We start from the raw sequence: 11,995 nt of genomic DNA on the forward strand, positions 1-11,995 counted from the left end.
CAGAAGACGTATGTATACCTGGGATTATATTTTTGAAGCACATTAATATGCTTTTCTCCTTGGCATTTTCATGCACAAACTCCCTAGTTTGTCTGAGGCATTCATGTACCTTCGAGGGCATTAGGATTGGCAAGGCAAGAATTTATATAGAAGGAAAGTCAATATCAGGTGGCTGACACCCCAAATAAGAAATATTAATCTGCAGCAAGATGAAAGGATTACAACCATGGCTTTGTTATAATGCAATTCTCCAAATCACTTTTTCTTCTTTTTTTAAACAGTTTTATTTCTTTTAAAACTTTTTACTTTGTATTGGAGTATAGCTGATTAACAATGTTATGATAGTTTCAGGAAAGGAAATTCCCTGATGGTCCAGAGGTTAGGATTTGGCATTTTCACTGCTTGAGGGCCTGGGTTAAATCCCTGATCAGGGAACTGAGATCCTGTAAGCTGTGAGGTGTGGCAAAAAAAAAAAGAAGAAGAAGAAGAAGAAGAAAGGAAAGAAAATCCTGTATACCATTTAAAACAAAAATTTTTTTTTTAGGTACAGATCTGGCATAGGAGACCTGAACTTCACTACCCAGGGTGGGGGTGGAATGAAATTGGGGGAGAGAGGAGGCAGGAAATTGGCAGTAAGGTTTATAACTGCTTAGGGTTAGGCACTTTTCCTAATATTTATAACTCAAAAATATTTGGCACTCAAAACTATTTGATAAATTAGTTAATGAGATTCATCATAATGTTTTTGTAATATCAATTTAAAAAGTCAAAATAAGATAAAAATCCAGCATTAAAAACTGTTAACTGGAAAATAATATAAAATCACATATCTATATATTTTTTAATTCTGTGAGATATTAAAAGGAAGTACTGTGGAAGAAAATGTTAATCATGAATATTTCTCTGGGTTACAAGATACCTTCTTTTTTAAAAAATCTTTTTTCATAATTAGGAAAAAAATTGCTAATAATAATAGCCTAAGAAACTGGTTGTTACTACAACACTGTATGTCCCTTACTTGAAATAATATATGCTTTTTAGAACACTATAAAATTAAGTTCCATAGCATCTTACTTTTCATTGATTTCTTTGGTTAGTGTGTAGAGAGATTTAGTGGCTGCAATCTATCCATAGCTCACATCTAAAAATTTATGTAAAAAGCCAAAAAATATAATTATTGGACAACTGCAGGTAATAAAAGTGAATGTGAATATATGTGTGTAGTTATCAGAGCAAGGTCTCCAGGCATTGGTTTTCTGCTTTGTAAAGGAGGGAGGTTATCTCACTGCCTTTTCCGGCTCCAGCAGCAGAGTTCTGGGACCTCCTGTGCTAGTCTCACACCCTCTCCCGGAGGTCCTGTTGTCGCTATTGTTCCAAAGACCCAGGTGAAAGTTTGCTTATCAGATATTCTTTCTCTTCACATGCCCTTGTTCTCTTTACCCCTGGCTTCCTTACTTTCACTTTCCCCTTTCCGTTATTTTATTTTTATTTTTTTGGAGGAGGAGATGGTAAATGATTCCTTGGCCTCTGAACGAGTACCATCAGACCTGTTGGCTCCAGGTAGACACCTCTTTCCCTCTTCTTCATTTAAACATAGAAAATACCAGGAAATGCACATGTACATTTTTGTAATCATCCTCCAACCTCTTGCCAGAGATACCTTTATACTGTCACTTTTTAGGGAGGACAAAATCTAGTCACAGTCTACAACATCATTTTAATAAGAATTTCTTGCATTGAGTTTACATTAAAATAACAGGCAGCTGCATTTACCCTTTATTACCTTTTATTACTAAGGTCTATACTCTCAGAGATGGTGGATGAGCACATCTGATCCCAAGGAATTGTGAACTGAAGTTCCTTTTCAATGCTACATTTTACATAAATTCTTTTCTCTCATTGCCACCTAACAAATGAGAACCTTTGAGAAATATTCTGTTTCTTTAAAACCCAGCACTGTGGTATATAGTATTTAAGATATTCTTTTTTATTCTCTTCCTTCAACTTCATGATAGTTGTTATTGGTTAGTTATTTCCCTTCCCACACAAATCCGTATTTAAGAAGATGCCAGAGCTATTCAGCACAGTATTGGAAGTCCTCACTGCAGCAATTCGACAAGTAAAAGAATTAAAATGTATCCAAATTGAAAGGGAAGAGGTAAAACAGTCATTATATTCAGATGACATGATACTATAGAGAAAATTCTAAAGAATCCACATAAAAACTACTAGAATTGCTAAACAAATTCAGCAAGGTAGTAGGAAACAAGATTCAGTTCAGTTCAGTTTCCCCTCTCAGTCATGTCCGACTCTTTGCGAGCCCATGAACTGCAGCACGCCAGGCCTCCTTGTACATCACCAACTCCCAGAGTTTACCCAAACCCATGTCCATTGAGTCGGTGATGCCATCCAACCATCTCATCCTCTGTCATCCCGTTCTCCTCCTACCCTCAATCTTTCCCAGCATCAGGGTCTTTTCCAATGAGTCAGTTCTTCGCATCAGGTAGCCAAAGTATTGGAGTTTCAGCTTCAACACCCATCCTTCCAATGAACACCCAGGACTGATCTCCTTTAGGATGGACTGGTTGGATCTCCTTGCAGTCCAAGGGACTCTCAAGAGTCTTCTCCAATACCACAGTTCAAAAGCATCAATTCTTCAGCACTCAGCTTTCTTTATAGTCCAACTCTCATATCCATACATGACCACTGGAAAAACCATAGCCTTGACTAGACAGACCTTTGTTGACAAAGTGATGTCTCTGCTTTTTAGTGTGCTGTCTAGGTTGGTCATAACTTTCCTTCCAAGGAGTAAGCGTCTTTTAATTTCATGGCTGCAGTCACCATCTGCAGTGATTTTGGAGCCCAGAAAAATAAAGTCAGCCACTATTTCCACTATTTCCCCATCTATTTGCCATGAAGTGATGGGACCGGATACCATGATCTTAGTTTTCTGAATGTTGAGCTTTAGGCCAACTTTTTCACTGTCCTCTTTCACTTTCATCAAGAGGCTCTTTAGTTCTTCTTCACTTTCTGCCATTAGGGTGGTGTCATCTGCATATCTGAGACAAGATTAACTTACAGAAATCTGTTCAATTGCTGTACACTAAATGAAATATCAGAAAGGGAAATTTAGAAAACAAATCCTTTTTATAAAATAATTTTGGGGCTGTGGTGGGTCTTTGTTGCTGCCTGTGGGCTTTCTCTAGCTGTAGCAAGCAGGGGCTACTCTTCGTTGTGTGTGGGCTTCTCACTGCGGTGGCTTCTCTCGTTGTGGAGCACAGGCTTTGGGGATGCAGGCTTCAGTAGTTGCAGCACGTTGGCTCAGTGGTTGCAGTGTGTGGGCTCTAGGGCACACGGGCTTCAGTAATTGAGGCATATGAACTTAGTTGCTCCACAGCACGTGGAACCTTCCCAGACCAGGGATCAAAACTCCATCCCCTACATCGGCATGCAGATTCTTATCCACTGCACCACCAGGGAAGTCCAAAAACACTCTTTTTCTAGAGCATATTTTTAAAAACCCTTAAGAATAAACCTGACCAAGGAGGTGAGAGACTTATATGCTGAGAACTATAAAACACTGATAAAGGAAATTGAAGATAATTCAAAGAAATGAAAGATATCCCATATTCTGTATTAGAAGAATTAATATTGTTAAAATCACTCTTCTACCCAAAGCACTGTACAGATTTAATGTGATCCCTATCAAATTACTCATGACATTTGTCACCAAACTAGAACAAATTTTGCTAAAGTCTATCAGTTCAGTTCAGTCGCTCAGTCGTGTCCGACTCTTTGCGACCCCATGAATCGCAGCACGCCATGCCTTCCTGCCCATCCAACTCCCGAAGTTTACTCAAACTCACGTCCATTGAGTTGGTGATGCCATCCAGCCAACTCATCCTTTGTTGTCCCCTTCTCCTCCTGCCCCCAGTCACCCCAGCATCAGGGTCTTTTCTGAGGTGCCAAAGTATTGGAGTTTCAGCTTTAGTATCAGTCCTTCCGATGAACACCCAGGACTGATCTCCTTTAGAATGGACTGGTTGGATCTCCTTGCAGTCCAAGGGGCTCTCAAGAGCCAGACATCCTGGAATGTGAAGTCAAGTGGGCCTTAGGAAGCATCACTACCACCAAAGCTAGTGGAGGTGATGAAATTCCAGTTGAGCTATTTCAAATCCTGAATGATGATGCTGTGAAAGTGCTGCCCTCAATATGCCAGCAAATTTGGAAAACTCAGCAGTGGCCACAGGACTGGAGAAGGTCAGTTTTCATTCCAATCCCCCCAAAAGGCAATGCCAAAGAATGCTCAAACTATCACACAATTGCACTCATCTCACAGGCTAGTAAAGTAATGCTCAAAATTCTCCAAGCCAGGCTTCAGCAATACGTGAACCGTGAACTTCTAGATGTTCAAGCTGGTTTTAGAAAAGGCAGAGGAACCAGAGATCAAACTGCCAACATCCTCTGGATCATCAAAAGAGCAAGAGAGTTCCAGAAAAACATCTATTTCTACTTTATTGACTATGCCAAAGCCTTTGACTGTGTGGATCACAATAAACTGTGGAAAATTCTGAAAGAGATGGGAATACCAGACCACCTGACCTGCCTCTTGAGAAATCTGTATGCAGGTCAGGAAGCAACAGTTAGAACTGGACATGGAACAACAGGCTGGTTCCAAATAGGAAAAGGAGTATGTCAAGGCTGTATACTGTCACCCTGCTTATTTAACTTATATGCAGGGTACATCATGAGAAACTCTGGGCTGGCAGAAGCACAAGCTGGAATCAAGATTGCTGGGAGAAATATCAATAACCTAAAGTCTACATGGAACCTAAAAGACCCAGAACTGCCCAAACAATCCTGAGGAAAAAGAGCAAAACTGGAGGTACAACCCTCCCTGTCTTTGGACACTACTGCGAAGCTACAGGAGTCAAAACAGTGTAGTACTCGCACAAAAACAGACATACAGATGAGTGAAACAGAATAGAGAACCCAGAGATAAATCCGCACACCAAAGGGTAATTAAACTTCAACAAAGGAGGCAAGAATATACATTGGAGAAAGGACAGTCTCTTCAGCAAGTGGTGCTGGAAAAGTTAGACAGCCATGCCATAACTAATCAATGAAGTTAGAACATTCTTTCATATCATACACAAAAAGAAACTCAAAATGAAGTGTTTAAAGACTTTATGAGACATGACACCATAAAGCTCCTAGTAGAGAACATAGGCAAGACATTATCTGACATAAATTGCATCAGTGTTTTCTCAAGTCAGTCTCTCAAAGCAAAAGAAATAAAAGCAAAGACTTCCTTTGTGGTCCAGGGGTTAAAAATCTGCCTTGTAATGCAGGGGATGCAAGTTTTATCCCTGGTCAGGAAACTAAGATCCCATATGCTGTGGGACAACTAGGCCTGTCTGTAGCAACAAAGATTCAATGCAGCCAAGTAAACATAAGAAAGGAAGAAAAGCAAAAATGAACAAATGGGGCCTAATCAAACTTAAAAGCTTTTGCACAGCAAAGGAAACTGTAAACAAAATGACAAGACAACCTACAGAATGGGAGAAAATATTCTCAAATGATATGATGAACAAGGGTTTTATTTCCAAAATATACGAACGGCTCATACAACTCAATAATGAAAAAGCTAAACAACTCAATCAGAAAAAATAAATAAATAAATAAATAAATTTAAAAAAAGGCAGAAAACATAAATAGACATTTCTCCAAAGAAGACATACAGATGGCCAATAGCACATGAAAAGATGCTCAACTTTGATAATTATAAAGAAATGCAAGTCAAAACTACAATGAAATATCATCTCACACCAGTCTGAATGGCCATCATTTCAGTTCAGTTTAGTTCAGTTCAGTCACTCAGTCGTGTCCAACTCTTCGCGACCCCATGAATCGCAGCACGCCAGGCCTCCCTGTCCATCACCAACTCCCGGAGTTCACTCAGATTCACGTCCATCAAGTCGGTGATGCCATCCAGCCATCTCATCCTCTGTCTTCCCCTTCTCCTCCCGCCCCCAATCCCTCCCAGCATCAAAGTCTTTTCCAATGAGTCAACTCTTCACATAAGGTGGCCAAAGTACTAGAGTTTCAGTTTCAGCATCAGTCCTTCCAGTGAACACCCAGGACTGATTTCCTTTAGAATGGACTGGTTGGCTCTCCTTGCAGTCCAAGGGACTCTCAAGAGTCTTATCCAACACCGCAGTTCAAAAGCATCAATTCTTCAGTGCTCAGCTTTCTTCACAGTCCAACTCTCACATCCATACATGACCAGTGGAAAAACCATAGCCTTGACTAGATGGACCTTTGTTGCAAAGTAATGTCTCTGCTTTTTAACATGCTATCTAGGTTGGTCATAACTTTCCTTCCAAGGAGTAAGCGTCTTTTAATTTCATGGCTGCAGTCACCATCTGCAGTGACTTTGGAGCCCCCCAAAATAAAGTCTGACCCTGTTTCCACTGTTTCCCCATCTATTTCCCATGAAGTGATGGGACCGGTTGCCATGATCTTAATGTTTTCTGAATGTTGAGCTTTCACCCAACTTTTTCACTCTCCTCTTTCACTTTCATCAAGAGGCTTTTTAGCTCCTCTTCACTTTTTGCCATAATGGTGTTGTCATCTGCATATCTGAGGTTATTGATATTTCTCCCAGTAATCTTGATCCCAGCTTGTGCTTCTTCCAGCCCAGCGTTTTTCATGATGTACCCTGCATATAAGTTAAATAAGCAGGGTGACAGTATACAGCCTTGACGTACTCCTTTTCCTATTTGGAACCAGTCTGTTGTTCCATGTCCAGTTCTAACTGTTGCTTCCTGACCTGCATATAGGTTTCTCAAGAGGCAGGTCAGGTGGTCTCCTATCCCCATAGTGAATGGTGAAGTCGCTCAGTCGTGTCCAACTCTTAGCTACCCCATGGACTGCAGCCTTCCAGGCTCCTCCGTCCATGGGATTTTCCAGGCAAGAGTACTGGAGTGGGGTGCCATTTCCTTCTCCCGGGGTTCTTCCTGACCCCGTATCGAACCCGGGTCTCCTGTATTGTAGGCAGACGCTTTACCGTCTAAGCCACCAGGGAAGTCTTTTCCAGTTTATTGTGATCCACATAGTCAAAGGCTTTGGCATAGTCAATAAAGCAGAAATAGATGGTGTTCTGGAACTCTCTTGCTTTTTCCGTGATCCAGCAGATGTTGGCAGTTTGATCTCTGGCTCCTCTGCCTTTTCTAAAACCAGCTTGAACATCTGCAAATAACAAATGCTGGAGAGGGTGTGGAGAGTAAGGTATCCTCCTACACTGTTGGTGGGGATCCACTCCACTGTATGGAGGTTCCTTAAAAAACTAAAATTAGAGTTACCATATGATCCAGCAACCCTGCTCCTAGGACATATATCATAAAAACTGTAATTCAAGAGAAACATGTGCCCCAAAGTTTGTAGCAGTACTATTTACAATAGCCAAGATATGGAAGCATATAAGTGTGATGTATAGATCACATCTCAGTCATAAAAAAGCATGAAATAATGCCTTTCGCAGTGACTTGGATGGACTTAGAGATTATCATATACAATGATTTGTCAGAAAAGAAGGACAAATATCATATAATATGACATATATGGATTCTCAAATATGATACAGATGATATGACTCAGAGATATAGAAAACAAAATTCTAGTTACCAAAGGGGAAAGTGGAGGCTAGGGGGAGGGATAAATTAGGAGTTTGTGATTGGGAGATATAAGCTACTGAGTATAAAATAGATAAACAACAGGGTCCTACTGTATACTACAGGGAACAGTATTCAATATCTTGTGTTGGTAATAAAATATAATGTGAAATAATATGAAAAAGAATATAGGTGTATTTATGAGCAACCGAATTGCTTTGTACACCAGAAACTAAGGCAACATTGTAAATCAATTATTTGTTGTTGTTGTTCAGTTGCAAAGTCTTGTCCGACTCCCTGCAACCCCACAGACAGCAGCATGCCAGTCTTCCCTGTCCTCCACTATCTCCCAGAGTTTGCTGAAATTCATGTCCATTGAATTGGTGATGCTATCTAACCATCTCATCCTCTGCCACCCTCTTCTTTTGCCTTCAGTCTTTCCCAGCATCAGGGTCTTTTCCAATGAGTTGGCTCTTCACATTAGATGGCCAAACTATCAGAGCTTCAGTTTTAGCATTCCAATGAATATTTAGGGTTGATTTCCTTCAGAATTGATTGGTTTGATCTCCTTGCTGTTCAATGGACTCTCAAGGGTCTTCCCTTGGGACCACAGTTCTTCAGCACCCAGCCTTCTTCATGGTCCAACTCTCACATCCTTAAATGACTACTGGAAGAACCATAACTTTGATTACATGGACCTTTGTAGGCAAAGTAATGTCTCTGCTGTTTAATATGCTGCCTAGGTCTGTCATAGCTTTCCTTCTAAGGAGCAAGCATCTTTTAATTTCATGGCTGCAGTACTTTTGGAGCCTAAGAAAACAGAATCTGGCACTGCTTCCACTTTCTCCCTTTCTATTTGCCATGAAGTAAAGGGACCAGATGCCATGACCTTGGTTTTTTGATTGTTGAGTTTTAAGCCAGATTTTTCACTCTCATCTTTCACTTTTTTCAAGAGGGTCTTAGTTCCTCTTCATTTTCTGCTGTTAGAGTGGTATCATCTGCATATCTAAGGTTGTTGATATTTCTCCTGGCAATCTTGAGTTCCAGCCTGTCATTCATCCAACCTGGCATTTCACATGATGTACTTTGCATATAAGTTAAATAAACAGGGTGACAATATACAGCCATGTCTTATGCCTTTCCCAATGTTGAAACAGTCAGTTAGTTGTTCCATGTAGGGTTCAAACTATTGCTTCTCGACCTGTATACAGGTTTCTCAGGAGACAGGTAAGGTGATTTGGTATTCCTATCTCTGTAAGAATTTTTCAGTTTGTTGTGATCTACACAGTCAAATGTTTTTGTGTAGTTAATGAAGCAAAAGTAGATAGTTTTCTGGAATTCCCTTGCTTTCTCTTCGATCCAAAGAATGTTGGCAATTTATTCTCTGGTTCTTCTGCCTTTTCTAAATCCAGCTTGTACATCTGGAAGTTCTCAGTTCACATACTGTTGAAGCCTAGCTTGAAGGATTTTGAACATAAACTCACTAGCATGCAAAATTTAAAAATTAATTCATTTAAATTAATTAAAATCTGTATGCCAGTCAAGAAGCAACAGTTAGAACTGGACATGGAACAATGGATTTGTTCAAAATTAGGAAAGGTGTATGTCAAGGCTGTACATTGTCACCTTGTTCATTTAACTTATAGGCAGAGTACATCACGTGAAATGCCAGGCTGCATGAAGTACAAGCTGGAATCAAGATTGCCAGGAGAGATGTCAATAACTTCAGATATGCAGATGACGCCACCCTTATGGTGGAAAGTGAAGAGGAAATAAAGAGCCTCTTGATGAAAGTGAAAGAGGAGAGCGAAAAAGCTGGCTTAAAACTCAACATTCAGAAAACTAAGATTATAGTGTCTGGTCCCATCATTTCATGGAAAATAGATGGGGAAACAATGGAAACAGTGAGAGACTAATTTCTTGGGCTCCAAAATCACTGCAGATGGTGACTGCAGCCATGAAATGAAAAGATGCTTACTCCTTGGAAGAAAAGTTATAACCAACCTGGACAGCGTATGTTCAATCCAGGGTGCAGGATGCGTGGGGCTGGTGCACTGGGATGACCTAGAGGGATGGTTTTGAGGGGGGAGGTGGGAGGGGGGTTCGTGATTGGGAACACGTGTACACCCGTGGAGGATTCATGTTGATGTGTGGCATAACCAATACAATATTGTAAAGTAAATAATAATAATAATAAAGAAAACAAAGAAAATGAAAAAAAAAAAAAAGCAGAGATCACTTTGCTGACAAAGGTCCATCTAGTCAAAGCTATGGTTTTTCCAGTAGTCATGTATGGATGTGAGAGTTGGACTATAAAGAAAGCTGATACTTTTGAACTGTGGCATTGGAGAAGACTCTTGAGAGTCCCTTGGACTGCAAGGAGATCAAACCACTCCATCCGGGAGTTAGTGATGGACAGGGAGGCCTGGTGTGCTGCGATTCATGGGGCTGCAAACAGTCGGACATGACTGAGTGACTGGACTGAACTGAACTGAAAGAAAATCAACTCTGAATATTCACTGGAAGGACTGATGCTGAGGCTGAAGCTCTAGTACTTTGGCCACCTGATGCAAAGAACTGAATCACTGGAAAAGACCCTGAGTATGGGAAAGACTGAAGGGAGGTGGAGAAGGGGACAATAAGGGATGAGATTGTTGGATGGCATCATTGACTCAATGGACATGAGTTTGAGCAAGCTCCGGGAGTTGGTAATGGACAGGGAAGCCTGGAGTGCTACAATCCATGAGGTTGCAGAGAGACTGTACTGAACTGAATTTAATTTACTTCAGTTTTAAAATTAATTAACTAATAATAAAAAAATGTCAGAGTAATTTTTATCATTGACTTTGGAATTGTTTCTTCTGAAGGATCCTCTATTTTTTAATATTTAAAGAAGTTTTTTTCAGATTTGGGTAATTGACATAGATTTAAAAGTGGTATTATCTTTATGCATGTTTTGGATATGTAATGCCAGCAGAGCTGAGAGAAATTTTTAGAGCTTTAGGGGACAGGAACACTAAAGATTACAATTGTAAATAAGTAGTTCATGAGAAAATTGTCTTCTGTTAGTAGTGAAATATAAACTGTCCTATTGTGTTCTTACCTTCTCTGTAGTATTTGAAGAGAGAAACAGCTATCTTACTAATTGCCCAGTGAAAAATCCCTTAAGAGCTGAAGAAGAATGTATGAGACATTTTAGATCTCCCAGGGGAAATGTGCAGCAGTTAAAAATCTAGATGAACAGTAAAATGTAAAGCAAATAATTGCAGGGCTAAATTATACTTTCTTAGAATTATTACAGTCTAAAAATATTTCCCAAATCATTTGTTCATTGTCTTTATATCTCCAGTTTGATCTCTTTGGCTCATGTGTAGTATTTAGATAAAGTTAGAGACAAGCTGCAGAGAGCCCTATGTACTTCCTATTTTGTTCTTTTTATTTAACTGCAGACACAGAATTTCAAACACAGGAAGTTCTGCTTCCTCGACAGCTGCATGCAAAAACCAATGCATTTCTTCTGCTTCTGACCCGAGTCAGTCCAATAGGCTGCCTCTTGTGGTTGAGGCTTTATCTGCCTTTCTCACCATTCTAACACAGTGGTGAAGGCCTGCATTAACTTTCACGCACGTCATTCAGGAGTGAATTCTCCTTTCTTACTTGTACTCACTTCCCTTTTCTTATTGCCATTTTGAAAACTTCAGAATGCAGGCAAAGAAAGTCAAAGAGAAAGTGAAACTCAGCACAATGTTTTTAATTAGCAATTGTAGTTTTTAAAAGGAAAGTTGCTGAAAGAAACACTAAGTGAATCTACAGATTAGAACAAGACCAGAGGATAAGTATGGAGTTTCTTACATAGTTGCTAATGTTATTGTCCGTTGTTCAGTCAGTCGCTAAGTTGTGTTAGATTCTTTGTGACCCCATGGACTGCAACATGCCAGGCTTCCCTGTTCTTCACCATCTCCTGGAATTTGCTCAAACTCATGTCCTTTGAGTCAGTGATGTCATCCAACCATCTCATCCTTAGTCGCCCTCTTTTCTTCTTGCCTTCCCTCATAGCTCAGTTGGTAAAGAATCCACCTGCAGTGCAGGAGACCCCAGTTGGATTCCTGGGTTGGGAAGATCGGCTGGAGAAGGGACAGGCTACCCACTCCAGTATTCTTGGGTTTCCCTTGTGGCTCAGCTGGTAAAAAATCTGCCTGCAATGTGGGAGTCCTGGGTTTGATCCCTGGGTTGGGAAGGTCCCATGGAGAAGGGAAAGGCTACCCACTCCAGGATTCTGGCCTGGAGAATTCCACGGACTGTATAGTCCATGGGGTAGACTT

This window comes from Ovis canadensis, chromosome 13, assembly GCF_042477335.2.
Source record: "Ovis canadensis isolate MfBH-ARS-UI-01 breed Bighorn chromosome 13, ARS-UI_OviCan_v2, whole genome shotgun sequence".
Taxonomy (NCBI): Eukaryota; Metazoa; Chordata; class Mammalia; order Artiodactyla; family Bovidae; genus Ovis; species Ovis canadensis.